The following is a 15060-nucleotide window of genomic DNA, read 5'->3' as shown; positions in this document are numbered from 1 at the left end:
TAGAAGTTGTTTGTAGCTGGCATTCAAGCCTATCTACTTAAGAGGGAATGAAAACCCCTGGACCCTCTATTTATTTGATTCCAACGTCTCTACTGATTTTAGTGCGGTTCTATTGAGACAATAAATCACATTCGCTCTGCTCTGTATACGTGCCTCCTATTTGTTCAGGGTGAGTAGCATGAACTCTAAGTAGACATGACAAGATAAAGATTCTAAAGCAACAGCGGAGAGCTTTTCCCCCTTTTATGTCTGCCTCTTTGGTCATTAGAGTTAGCTGGTTTTGAAGTTGGTTGTTAGAGATAAACATTGCAGTTGATCGCTAGAGTTAGGTAGCAGAGGTAGTTGTTGTTGGAATAAATGATATGTGACCATTCGTGTAGAGTTACATTGTTTCATGAAGGAATATGTCCTTTCGAAAATAACCAACTTGAAGAGGAGATACGACTATTCAAATGGCCACGAATAGTCTATAAATATGTCTCTTCTTCAAATTGTATTTAAGAACTTTTTTAATAATAATTTTTCTACCATGAAATTTACTCTTGGTTTATCAAGTTTTTTAAGTTCATTTTATTTCCAAAAAGCATAGTTCATTGGATCTTGTGGATGAGGTGTTGCTTCCATAAGAAAAGTAATATGTTATATCCTGGGAGACATTTACTCATAAAATTAGGCACTAGAATGAGTCAAATTGTCTTAAGGAGATAATGTGAATTCGTTGGGCTCAAATTCTCTTTGGTAAAACTGAAGAAACTCTTATACAAGAGTACCTCTGAGCGAAAGTGGATCTTTGCAAAAGCATTATGACAAAAGTACCATATTTACATTCAAATAAACATATATGCATCAAATCATGTTCTATTTTTTTTAAAAAAATTTTGGTGATATTACTATCTATATAACAATTGTTGCTAGAGTTTACTATCGAAGAGGGTCGTGGTGGTCACCGAATATGGTTGCCAGAAGACGTGTAGGAATAGGTTGCCAAGGGTGGTTTTCAAAGGTGGCCAGCGGAGGGTGGTGGTAGCTGGCATCAACCATAGTGGAAGTGAGTTAGAGAACTAGAGAATGTATTTAGGTAATTTATGTATTAGATAAATTAGGAAGAGGTTACCCCTAAATGACTAAAAAGAACATTTTCTTATTTAAAGTGTTTTTCTCGAACCAACTTATTATATAAACTCATTTTTCAAAAGCTATTTTGAAAGGTTGTCAAAGACTCTGTTTAAATAAAAATCTTGAAAAGTCAAACTAAATACACCTTTAATACCCATTAATTTATTGTTGATTTTTTTTATTTTCTTAAATAAAATTTTATTAGCATTTTCTTTATAAAATTTGTAAATATATTCACATTTGTCTTATTTCTTACACCAAAATTATTAAAATTATTTAACAAATCCAAATAAAAATTAACTTTGTATGAAAAAAGTTAGGGTTATTTCTTAGCCAAAATGAGCATAGCTCAATTTACAAGTGCTTGTACTCTCAACCTCGAAGTTTAAGGTTTAATTCCTCTACCTCTATATTGTAAAAGAAATCGAATGACGAAATTTAAGATTTATCAAAAGTAAGCAATGAGTGAAGTTGTAAAGTATAGATAGTTGTGAAGTTGTGGGCCACACAATATAAGGAGTTAATAAATCATAAGGTTTTCTACACTAATAGCCTAATTAAATAGGTCAAATTACAAGAATGACTTAAATCCACCATTTTTTTCATGAATAGTCTAATATGTTATGATATTACATAAAATATTTTGAAGAAGGAAGCCCATTGCAAGAAACCCAAAATTTCGTTGTGTCATGCTAAATATTCTGTTTATGACTAGAGATGTCTGAAAAACCTATGGGGTGGGGAATCCCCGAATACACCAAGAGAATGGGGGAAGGAGTGGGGAATTTTTTCCCCCCGTTTGTAATTCGGGGCCGGGGCTGGGGAATATATTTCCAACCCTAACCCTGACCCCGCCCCGTGTCCCCGCCCCGCCCTTACTTTTGTATATAAATTATAAATTTATAATAATAGTTATTATATATTAATATTAATATTGTAGACTTTGTTAGGATAATTATGGAGATTTTAATTATTTAAGTTTAAGACTTTATTGTTTTAATTCCTTAGATGTTGTAATATTTAAGATAGAATATTCTAATGGTTGAATTTTAATCTATAAAAATTTGAGAATTTAGCATTTTAATTATATCTAAATTGAATGTGCATTATTGTTTTTATTTACCAAAATTGATAATATTTTATTTAAATGAAAGTTGTATTGGATATTTCTAAGGAATTATTAAAATATATATTTAATTGAAATAAAAAAAATTGTTAGAAAAAAATTGATGGCGGGAAAATTTTCCCCGCGGGAAACCCAATCCCCGCGAGTAATCCCTGTCCCATTCCCCGTGGGGACGGGGATGGGGAGGGCTTCCCTGTCCCCGACCCGCCTCGTGGACATCTCTGTTTATGACTATATATTAAGAAATTAAGTAGAGATAAAGTGTCATGCTAAAATTTCAATAAAAAAGAAAATGAATAGACCAAAACTAACATCTTTAGAGTGGATCAAAATGAACAAAAATTTAAATTTTAAACCAAAATTATCGTAATATTTTTTTGGGCGTTTCCAAAAATAGAAAAATAAGGAAAACTATTTACATGAAATAGAAAAATTTAATCATTTTAGACTTCCATCAGTTTCTATCACTGATAGATGCTGATAGACTTCTATTAGTGTAAACCCTAGAACCTATTTATCTAAGTAATTATACTTAAGCCTATTTTGATGTTTAATGTTCATGTTGTTAATCTAGTTGCATAATATATTGTGAGTAATGAGAATGTGTAGAAGTGTTAAAGAGAAAGAAAAATAACTCTAAGTGTTAAGCAATGAGGCTCTCGGGTAGTTTGAAGAAGCAACCAACACTTAATGAAATCTTGGAAGATGTAAGTAAAAGGAAACTAGGCATGGATTTAGGCCAAAAAGTGAAGGAACTTCTCTAAGTATAGGACTTGAGGCTCCTGGTGAGATAGGAAGTCTCAACACTTAGAAAGAAATGAGAGGCTTATGAGTTGGGATCATGCTATGTCATGTGTCTAGAGACCCAAAAGGGGAGAATTGGCTAAGTGTAGCAAGAAGTGTGTGTTAGGGCCCTATGTTAGAGGTTATAGTGAGCACGAGCGTTGGTATTGGTCGTGGCTAGCAAGAGGCACATAGTGGCCTCAATAGAGACTAATTTGGCCAAGGAGAGGCGGCATGCATGCAGCCAAGAGTTCAAGCATGCACTAAGGAGGCGTCGAGGTGAGCTGTTAGGTGTGGGTTGCAAGGTGCCTGTTGGTCGTGAGGATCGAAGGTTAACAACAAGGAATGGCCGCTTGAGGTCTTAGGTGTTGGGTTGGCGAGAAACATCGTCTTGGAGGGATGCTAAAAGTTGCAAAATGGAGGTTATTTTGGGCTAAGATGAGCAGACAAGACGTGAAGAAGGGCGCCAAGTAAGGTTGGCAATGGGGCCGGGGCAAGGCGAGGGGGTCCCCCGTCCTCGACCCAGTGAGGGGGAATTCACTCCCATCCCTGCTCCCATCCCCGTCATTTGAAGGCAAAGACGGGGACGGGGATTTCCCGTCAGGGAAATGGGGTCCCCGTAAGGACCCATTCCCCGTTTCCCTAATCCCCACGGGGATTCCTCTATTAACATTTTTTTTTAATTTGAGTCACATTATTTAAAATTGCACCAGTCCACAAAAAATAAACATAGACTATTCCATGAAATAAACACAATTTAGAAGCTCACAAATCTATTGCATAAGTTTACAACTTATATTAAATAAAGTTCAAATAATAGTTGGAAGTAAAAAAAAGTCAAATGTCTTATACAGTTACAAATATGACAACCACAATCATAAATTGCTTGAATGACTTTACGTTCAAATTTTTCTCCTTTCTTGACATCATCTCATCCTTAGTTGTGAATACTATTCCTATATTTAAAATATAATTAACAAATAATGTCATAAAAAATAACTAGACAACAAACTTTAAAAAGTATCGGAAAAAAATAACGTGAATCCTTGAGCATACCTCAGTCACCACTTCCACTTCCTCTTCATCAGAGTCATCTGCATCTTCTAAAACAGTTGCTAAATATTTAACCATTTTTTTCGTGCTAGTACTTTATGTTGCCACATATTTATAATACAATTTTTTTTTTTGTTGATATATTAAATATTAAAGATAGGTAAAATAATATAAACAAACTAACATGCCTATCAAAACTTCAACTGCAATCCACTTTTGAGTGCAAGCCTCTATTGTCTTTGGATGGAGTTTGTTATGATGTAGGCTTACAATCCTATCACAGGTACTAAAACTGGACTCTGATGCAATACTAAATAAGGGGATGACTAATATGTCTCTAGCAATTTCTTGTAAAATGAGATACTTGACCCCATTCAATTTCCACCAACCCATAATGTCAAAATCAAAAGATCGAAGTAAGATAGGTTCATCCAAATATGTATCAAATTGTTGCTTCTAATTCATCTTATTGGAATTTGATACAAACAAGTCATAATCATTAAAATCATCAAATTATGTATTCTTTGATGTTCTATCTATACTTTTAGAGCGAGAATCATCACCTTCACTTTCATGCTTCAACTGATTTTCTTTTTCCAAATCTGAATAAATTTTTTTAATCCTTTCCACCTTAAGAAAAAAAGTATCTCCATAAATTTTAGGGAAGTAAAATTCAATCAACTTCAATTTGTAATGAGGATCTAAAGTTACAGCTATGACCTTACCCCATGAATTTTCTTCCAATACTTATCAAACTTTGAAATCACATTTGAAGCCATGTCTCTTATCTCTTGAAAGCTAGAACTCATCCACTCAGAAATAGCCAATTTCAATTTACAAATTTCTGGGAATAAAAGATTAGCAAGAGGATATTTTGATCCAAAAAATATTTAGTCACGTGATGAAATATTTTTAGTTTCTTACATCTCTCTTTTGTTAATACCCAATCTTGATCCAAAGGCAAACACTTATACTTTTGTTCTCATTATTTTAATCGATAAAAAATAGCCTTGTAATTCAATGCAGTGTCTTAACATAAAATATGTTGAATTTCACCTAGTACAACAATCAAGACTCAACATCCTACCATCATAAACATTCAACTGACGAGCAGTTTCCTCAAATTTCTCCTTCTTTTTTTGTGTATACACCAAAAAACCCACACTACTACAAACTCTTTCAATCCCATCTTCTATCACTGCCAACACATATTTCATAATTAAATTTAGAATATGAGCACAAGATCGCATATGAAACAAACTCCCATCTAATTAAGTTTCCAGACAGACTATCAACAAACATATTAACCATGGAGTCATTTGTACTACAATTATCTACAGTTATAGATGACAATTTTTAATCAATATTCCAATCTAACAGACATTCAATTATTTCTTCATGAAGCATCTTAGAAGTGTGTGAAGGGACATATATAAACCTAAGTATTTTGTTTTGCCAAACCCAACTATCATCAACAAAATGTGCAGTGACAACCATATAACCTTTTGTTTGGTGGTTGAAAGTCCACATATCCGTTGTTAGGGTAATTTTTCCATTGATCTCATTCAATAATGTCATAGATTTCAACTTCTCAATCTCGTAGATTTTCAAGATCTCCTTCTTTATTGTGTTTCTCGACACCATCTTAAATAACGATTGGATGACATTACAAAATTCTCTAAAATCTTCATGCTCAACTATTGAGAGAGGATACTCATATTTGATTATCATCCTAGTTAATGCTTTTTTTGTAACTTCCTAATTGAAATTATATAAACCCAATTTATTGTTCTTCTCTCTGTTATTATTCCATAGGGATTGTCGTTTGTTCTTTTGTCCTTTATATGGTCAATCTTGATATGGTCATGCAAATGTTTGGTTCCATTTTTACTTACACTCCCTAATTTTTGTTTGCAATAATTACAAACCGCCTTGTCTACACCATTTATTTTTTGTTTCTTAAAATGGTTCCAAACAACTAATATCAATCTCCTCTTTAAAGATCCCTTCTCAATGTACTCCTTACCAAGAATAACATAATCATGAACATTCAAATTATCATCATTTGAGGAGCATGGAGTTAAATTTGGGGTTGGATTTGAGCTTGGACTTAAAATTCGATTTGAAATAAGACATGGAGAATATTTATTTGTAGAAGGTGATGAAGACATTATTTTAGAACCTAACAAGTTATACAAAATAAAGCAAATATAAGCTTGTGAACAATATTTAATTTTAGTATTATTTTTTTTTGGACCCATTTAAAGTCTATCAATATACTAACCTAATTTTAGTCTATATATATTCGAACCCAATTTTAGTATTCAATTTTATAGAATTAACATTTAAATAATTTCAAACTTAATTTTTAACAACCACCATCAATGTAACAAACTTAATAAATTCCAAATATATTAACAACAAATAATTTCAACATTTAAATAAATTTCAAATATATTAACAACAAATAATTTGAACTTACAATGGCTATGAAGAAGACTCTGAAGTGAACCTGAACGGCAGCTTGAACGGAGATAGCCTAAAATGCTTCTACTTTGCTACCATGGAAATGAAAACAAGTAACAATTGTATGTTATTTTGGCACATATATTTAAAATAATACACAAATTGGACCATGATTAATTTTTTCTGACGATATGTACAAATCATCAACTTTTGGATGAGTATAAAGTAATTGAGTTTTTTATTTGGTTTTCTTTCCAAACAGAACATGCTAATATGATTATGAAAAAAGTTGGGTATTGAAAAACAAAAACCAATTAGCTTGAAGATCAAAAACCAATTAGGTCCCCTAATAATAAACTATTTCAACTATTGAAGGACAGAAGAACCACGTTGTGTAGTGAAGAGTTAACTCGAGGTTGTTTTATTATTATTATTATATTACACTAGAACACAAGAAATGGACAACTTTCTCTCTCACTAGAACCCTAGAAAAAAAAAAGTTCTCCGATAAGAAATGCAAATAGGGTTTCTCATATACACTCTTATATATCAACCAATTTCGTACACACTCTTATAACTTTTCACAGGTTGTTCGTAATAACGGCTGGGACAATAGCTATTTTACCCCCGAGATTACCTCTTGTTCCTTAAGTTCCACTGATTCTCTAATGAACAATTGGTTTGAGATCCAATCATCAAACCGAGTCCCTTTCGAGCCAATGAGAGGGTGGACCCATTGTTCAAGACCTGGAGTCAACACTTAAGGGAACAACCTTTCCAATACCCCTAAAAGCGGGTAGGAGTGAATTCCATCTTGCACCCTATGTCCCCAGTTGTAAACCCTGAACCCTATTTTTCCTACTTAAATATGTTAATGAATCTGTTGAGTAGATTTAAATATGAGTTAATGATATGTTGCAGGGAAAAGTTGAGGAATAAGGAAAATGAAGGAAGGAAATTCTAAGTGTTAGGAGGTATGGCCCTTGGGTAGCCTTGAGTTTAGCCTTAGCAAGTAAAAGTTGACTAAGCATGGGAACTAGGCGTGGAAGCCATGTGGTTGATGAGAGGTTTCCATGGGTGATGGCCTTGTCATTGGAGGTTAGGCGAGCACTTGGAAAGATTGGTCGTGATGGTTAAATGTTGGATGCATGAGGACACCATGTGTTGGTAAGGAATGTGCGGCAGCCAAGGGTTGTAGAGGTTAGTGTGGCATGCGGCTAAGTGTGTTGTTGATAACTTGTAGAAATACAAGTTATTGTACCTCTTTTTTTAAAAGAATAGGAAAAAGGTATGAAATTATAACACTTGTACCAAACCATATAAAAATCAAAGTATGCGATCATACAACTTCAACATATGATATATTTGAATTACGGGTTGATATTGCTATGTTTATGCAGGAAACTCGCTATCACGGCCAGGCAAACACATGATTGCATGAACCAAGCAGTCACTAATGCGATCAAGCAAAAGCTATCAGATACAAACATACAATCGCATATCCAACTATGGCGATAAAGCATGACAAGGGCGGTAGGAGTCAAATCACAGATTGAGTTGGTGGCTGACAGGAGAACTTCGTTGAAGATTCAATGAACTTCTGACACGTTGCAGGCAGCGCGTTAGGGTATGGAATTTAATGCACCCCATCAGCACAATCATGGCTAAGAGAAAAGAAAAGCATCCTCAGACGTCTATAAATACCCATGAAATCGCCATGCAGAATATAAGGAGAGACGAGAGAAATTCTAAGAAGAAGAACTTTGCTAAAAAAAACCCTCCCATTCAGCCATAGAAATACCTTAGCGAGAATTTAGGATTCCTGTGGAAGTAAAGGAGGGATATCATTGTTCAATAATCTGAGTGAAGTAGTCACCAGTAGAGCCAGAGGGAGCAAGACATTGCACACCACGACTTGATTCTCTATCCCTTTCTTTCTTTTAAAGTGTATTTGCATTGTAATTTTGACTTGGACAATTCAAACGTTACAATATGAATACATATTCATTTTATCCTATGTTTATTTTATCCATCACCATCATGCGTATCTAAATTGTCTAATGGGTTGAGAAGTATGTAGTGAACACTACTAAGCAACAAGAGAATTATGCGATCAATTTTTTTTATGTATGCTTATATGCGTTACTCAAATAAATCAAAAGATTGTTCTAAGTAAATTTAATATGAGTTTAAAGAATTTAGATTTGGAACTCATAAAATAAGAGGAGATATTCTTAGAAATAAGTATATCTTATGCACAATACACTCATCGCATGCATCTTAGAGATAGGATAATGTGGTCAAATACACTGAGAAATGATGATCATAACATTGAGTACATCGCTTGAACACATAATCCATTTCGTTGCTTAGGAAATGTTAGTGAAAATTCTTCTCAACCCTATCATCACATATCTATCACCAGCAACCATAATCCACTATGTTTTACGTGGGCATAATTTTCATCGCATAATTTTTAAATTAAAATAACACCTCCAATCAACCCTTTGTTCGAACATTTCAATTTGCATTAAGATCATATTTTTAGTTTCACTGCACATTTACAAGCAATCCCTGAGTTCGACCCTGGACTTACTAGGACTTTGGTTGAATTTGCACTTAGGTCCCACTAGATAAAACAAAGCGTTATAACCTCATAGATTTTACTCATTTCATCGCATGTTACGAACGTATCAAGTTTTTGACGTTGTTGTCGGGGATTGCGGCAATTAAGTGTGCTAAAACTATTCTTATTGATCTTTGTAGACCTCGACCTTCTGAAGTATTAAGCCTTGACTGCGAGAAAGGTGCAAACGTTGTATGAGCGAAGAAAATGCTCTTGAACTCGTGTACGACCCAGAAATAGAGAGGACTTTTCGCAGAAGACAGAGTGCCAATAGAAGAAGGCGAAAAAACAGAGCTCGTAGGATGGTCGAACAACAGAACCACCTGGAAGAACTATGAGCAGAAAATAAACACAATGAACTACTTGCCAACCCAATTTTGTTGGCAAATGATCGCAATAGACCCATTAATGACTATGCGTCACCCAACTTGTATGATTTCTCTCCAGAAATCATGCGACCAACCATGGATGGAACGAGATTTGAAATGAAGCCTGTAATGCTTCAAATGATTCAGACGATAGGTCAATACAAAGGAAATCGCAGTGAAGATCCCCACGCCCATCTGAGGAGTTTTATCGAGATATGCAACACTTTGTATTTCTAAACATCACACCAAAGGAAGTACGACTCACATTATTCCCATTTTCACTATGCGATGAAGTTAGAAAATGGACATACTCACTTGAACCAAGAGAAATAACTTCTTGGGAACAAGTAGTAGAGAAGTTCATGAAAAAGTATTTCCTACCAACGAAAAATGCAAAGAGAGGAGGATGATTACAAACTTTTTGCAGGAAGAATCAGAAACGCTCAATGATGCATTGGCGAGATTCAAAAGATTAGTTGGGGATTGTGTAACGACCCGAGTTCAAGAAGGGTACATGAATGAATCGGTATCATATCCAAACGAGAGGGATCCTAAGGACATGAAAGTATGGTTAAGAAAGACTTAAAAGAATTGAAAGTTACTACCTATACCAACAAGGTGCACCTTTCTTTTTGGTGGCTCAATCATAAGAACTCCGAAGTTAAGCGTGCTTAGCTTGGAGCACTCCTATATTGGGTGACCTTCTTGGAATTTTTCTAAGATGCATGTGAGTGAGGACAAAGCATGATGGAAATCTTTTATTATGGTTTGAACTCAGGATCACAGACTACCGTAAATGTTGTTGCGGTAGGAGGACTACTGGACAAGACATATATTAAGGCTAAGAATATTTTGGATCGAATCTCGAAGAATCACGAAGATTGACAAGAAAATGAATATGGATCAAGAACGATCAGAAGTTAGAGTAATGACGCTATCGCATCTCTACAAACTCAAGTAAGTGCAATGACGAACTTGTTGTAGGCAATGAATATGGCCAAGACCGATGCGAGAGACAGGCAAGTGAATGCAATCGACCCTAGACTTACCAGGACTCTTGTTGAATTTGCACTTGGGTTCCACTAGATAAAACAAAGTGTTATAACCTCATAGAGTTTACTCATTTTATCGCATGTTACGAACGCATCAATTGTCTTAGGCAATGATAAGAGTGGGCGATGTTAGGCAAATGGCTTGAACAAGCAAGACTCGGTGTTGGCAGGATGTTGAAGGCATTAACTAGTTATAAGTGTTAGATGAGTGATTGCCTTATGTTGATAAGGGGAATGCAGTGATCAAGGCCTAAAGAGGTTAGTGAGTTAAGTGGTGCATATAGAGAGGCAGGCGTTGGGAGGCTGTACATGTGCATAGGTATGCACTGGTGGCAAGAGACGTAAAGCATGTGTTGCTCAGTGAGGTATGCGTTGAGGTTGACGTGTATGCGCGAGCCGGTGGTGATGTGCGATAGTAAAAGCATGTGATGGCCAAGGTGTGCACCTAGTTGGTGATGCAATGAGATTGAGCCATGCATTGGTTGAAGCTACGTGATGTACGTAACAAGGCCACGACAAAGGAAGGTAAGGCATTGGGCACAAGACATGCTAAGGTATGTAATGTTCGAAAGGGCATGCGGCTAAGGGGTACATGTGATGACATTGGATGTGAGCTTGTGTTGGTGATTTAAGGGAAATTTCTAGCTTAATCACCGGTTAAGGTAGCCATATGTTGAGATTAGATGAACTAATCCCATTTAGAGGTGGAGGTGGCAGCCTAAGACTTAAAGTTAAGCATGCAGCCTTTAAGTATAAAAGGGGAGGCTAACATCAGAAGCTCAGTTTGAGCAATCCATTAGAGCTTTTTAGGTGATTCCAAAGCCATCTAAAAGCTAACTGAGTCTAGTTTATGAGGTATGGCTGCCGGAAGGAAACTTCAAAGGAATCGAGCTAGGAACTGAAGAATTTTCAAGAAGGTTGAGCTCTTGGGTAAATTTGAGCCAGTGTAGAAGATTTGAAGTTTTTGGCCAAAACACGAGGGATTTTATGGAACACGAGGCATACGCAGCGGAATTAGAATAGGATCTAATTACACTCTAATTTCTTTTAATTAAAAGGAAACTAGCATGCAAATAAATGGAAAAACAGTAAATAAATAGGATAGGATACAACCTTTGTAGCTCCCAAAAATCACCTTTCCTCGATGAATCTCGACCCGAACTCTTCCGGACCACCACTAGAGTTGACCTACTATCCTCTGGACCTAGAACCAGATTGTGGGACCTGGTGGATGAAAAAAATGAGAGAGAAAAAGAGATGGAAAAAGAAATAGATTTTCCTTTTTGGTTTTTGGGTTTTCCTTTTTTTAGCCCAAATTTTAGAAAATAATTTTGCAAAATGTCAAAAGTCTTTTCATTCAAAATGAAAGCCCAATTTATAGAAAAAACCATGCAACAATTGCATGAAACAAATCCATAAAAAACCAACACCTATAATCCACTATCTTAGTGGGCTTAATGTTTCCACTATAGGCTAACACCTAGCCCACTATTTTGTTAGTGGAATTATCTAACAAAAGTTTGGATTTTCCCACTAACTATATTCAAAGGGCAAAATAGTCATTTGGTCAAAGTCAAACTTTGACCAAAAAGTCAACATTTTTACTTTTTATGATTTTTTTCGTGTTGACTAATTTTGACCTCCCGAGCATGAATCCACATTCATTTTCTCGAAATTCAAATCACATTTGAATATAAGGTTGGTCAAAGTTTGACTTTTCAAAGTTAAAAGTCAACTCTTTGACATTTTACATCTTTGACCATTTCCATTATTTTCGAGCTTCCGAATATGAACGTATTCATATTCTTGACATTTAAATCACATTTAAATATTAAAGTTGTATCTCTAAACTGAAAACCCGACCACTATATCACATATACTTGTCGGTTTCTCTATTTTCACCTAATTCGAGCAATTCAAATTATTCTATCATACTGTTCTAAGTTTATTCCATATGAGCTAGTAAGGGAACCTAATGAACCTATAGATTATGGGCTCCAACAATCCGAGATTAACCGGTAAAACTCTTTGACCTAATTAATCAACATTTGTTAACTAACGGGTCATTCCACTAAAGTCCCGTAGTTACACTCCCCTCACTATAGATATATTTCTATCGATCTAATATAACCATAATCAGTAAGCTAATCCTTCACAGGCTGTTCGTAATCTCGGCTGGGTCATAAAAACCATTTTACCCCCAAGACTACATCTTGTTCCTTGAGTTCCACTGATCCTCTAATGAACACTTGGTTTAAGGTCCAACCTATAAAACGAAACCCTCTCGGGCCAAGGAGAGGGTGGGGCCCCTTGTTCAAGACCTGGATTCAGTACTAAAGGGAACAACCTATCTACTATCCCTATAACGGGTAGGAGTGAATTCCATCTTACACCCTATGTTTCCAACTATCCACCTGATCTTACCCCTGAAATGGGAGGCTTATTGGGCTAGTCATGATGAGCTATCCTCACCTATGCAGATCTAAGGATAGAGTTCATAGTTAGCTCAGGATTAAGATTAAGTTACCTAGGTCATCAATTAACGAAATTGTCAGTTTTATACATAAAACAACATTTAGAATGTAAAAAGTGACTATTTCATGGTTCAGTCTTATGCAAACTCATTGCATAGGATGCCTCCACTCACATATCTCTATATGAACGATTCAGGATCACATCGTTTGTACTAACTACAAAGTGGGTTGCATCTATAATGTCCTTAGAATAAGGTGTCCAACCTTATTTATATATTATAGACCATTTTGGCTATATATTTGAACTTGATCCACCTTTATGTCACTACATAAAGTTCAAACTACATTAAATAGCCTCAGGACCTTAGTTTATTGGATTCAAGATTACAATTTCAATAACAACTTTATCGAAAAACAAAACATAATATGTTTATTAATTTACAAACTACGAGTTTTAGGACATAAAATCCAACAAATTCCCACTTGGACTAAAACTCCTAGTGGAGTATCACAATGTTGAATTTAAGTGAGAAACATATGAGTACAATAAACATATGAATACAATAAACTAGGGCATATACCCAAAAGTTCTCCCACTTGTCCTAGTTTACAAACTTCGTAGATCTAGACTCTGTTGGTGACCTTCAAAAACTTTAGCCGTGAGGGCCTTTGTAAAAGGATCAACAATGTTTTGCTCAGAGGATATCTGGGTTACTACAATGTCTCCACGATGTACAATCTCCCAAATCAGATGGTATTTGCATTTAATATGCTTGTCATGCTTGTGGCTTCTTGGTTCTCTTGAATTTGCAATTGCACCACTATTATCACAATATAGGGTGATAGGCAGATGCATATTTGAAACGACTTCCAAATCTGTCAAGAATTTTCTCAACCATACTGCTTCCTTTGCTACTTCACAAGCAACTACATATTCAGCTTCCATTGTGGAGTCCACAATACAGTTTTGCTTCACACTTCTCAACACTACTACTCCTCCATTTAGAATGAACACTGATCCCGATGTAGATTTTCTTGCTTCTTTATCGGTTTGAAAATCAGAGTCAGTGTATCCAGTAAGGATCAAATCCTTAGTACCATACATGAGCATGTAGTTCCTTGTTCTCCTAAGATACTTGAGGATATTTTTAATGGCAATCCAGTGATCATATCCAGGATTGGACTGATACCTACTGACTATCCCTACTGCGTAGCATATGTCAGGTCTAGTACATAACATTGCATACATCAAGCTCCCTACTATGGAAGCATAGGGAATGTGTCTCATATCCTCAACCTCTTGAGGTGTCTTAAGACATTGATCCTTTGAAAAATGAATTCCATATCTGTAAGGTAACAGACCTCTTTTGGAATTTTGCATCTTATACCTAGACAACATTTTGTCTATATAAGTTGCTTAAGACATGGCTAGTGTTCTATTCTTGCGGTTCCGAATAATCTGAATCCCGAGAACATAATGCGCATTTCCTAAATCTTTCATTTGGAACTGTGTTGCTAGCCATTTCTTAATGTCAGTTAGGTAACCTACTTCATTCCCAATGAGTAGAATATTGTCAACATATAAAACTAAGAACGCTATAGTAGAACTGACGATCTTCTTGTAAACACAAGGCTCGTCAACATTCTGTACAAAGTCATAAGATTTGATCGCAGTATCAAATCTTATATTCCAAGATCTAGAAGCTTTTTTCAACCCATAAATGGATTTTTGAAGCTTACAAACTTTTTGTTCTTGACCCTGTACAATAAACCCCTCTGGTTGAGCCATATAGATACTCTCCTCAAGTTCGCCGTTTAGAAAGGCTGTTTTGACATCTATCTGCCAAATTTCATAGTCATAAAAGGTGGAAATGGATAAGAGTATTCTAATCGACTTAAGCATGGCAACAGGAGAGAAAGTTTCTTCATAGTCTGTACAATAAACCCCTCTGGGTATAACACTTTGCCACAAGTCAAGCTTTAAAAGTCTGTACTT

Source organism: Benincasa hispida, chromosome 2 (genome assembly GCF_009727055.1).
Source record: "Benincasa hispida cultivar B227 chromosome 2, ASM972705v1, whole genome shotgun sequence".
Classification (NCBI taxonomy): domain Eukaryota; kingdom Viridiplantae; phylum Streptophyta; class Magnoliopsida; order Cucurbitales; family Cucurbitaceae; genus Benincasa; species Benincasa hispida.
Note: the sequence above shows the minus strand (reverse complement) of the source record.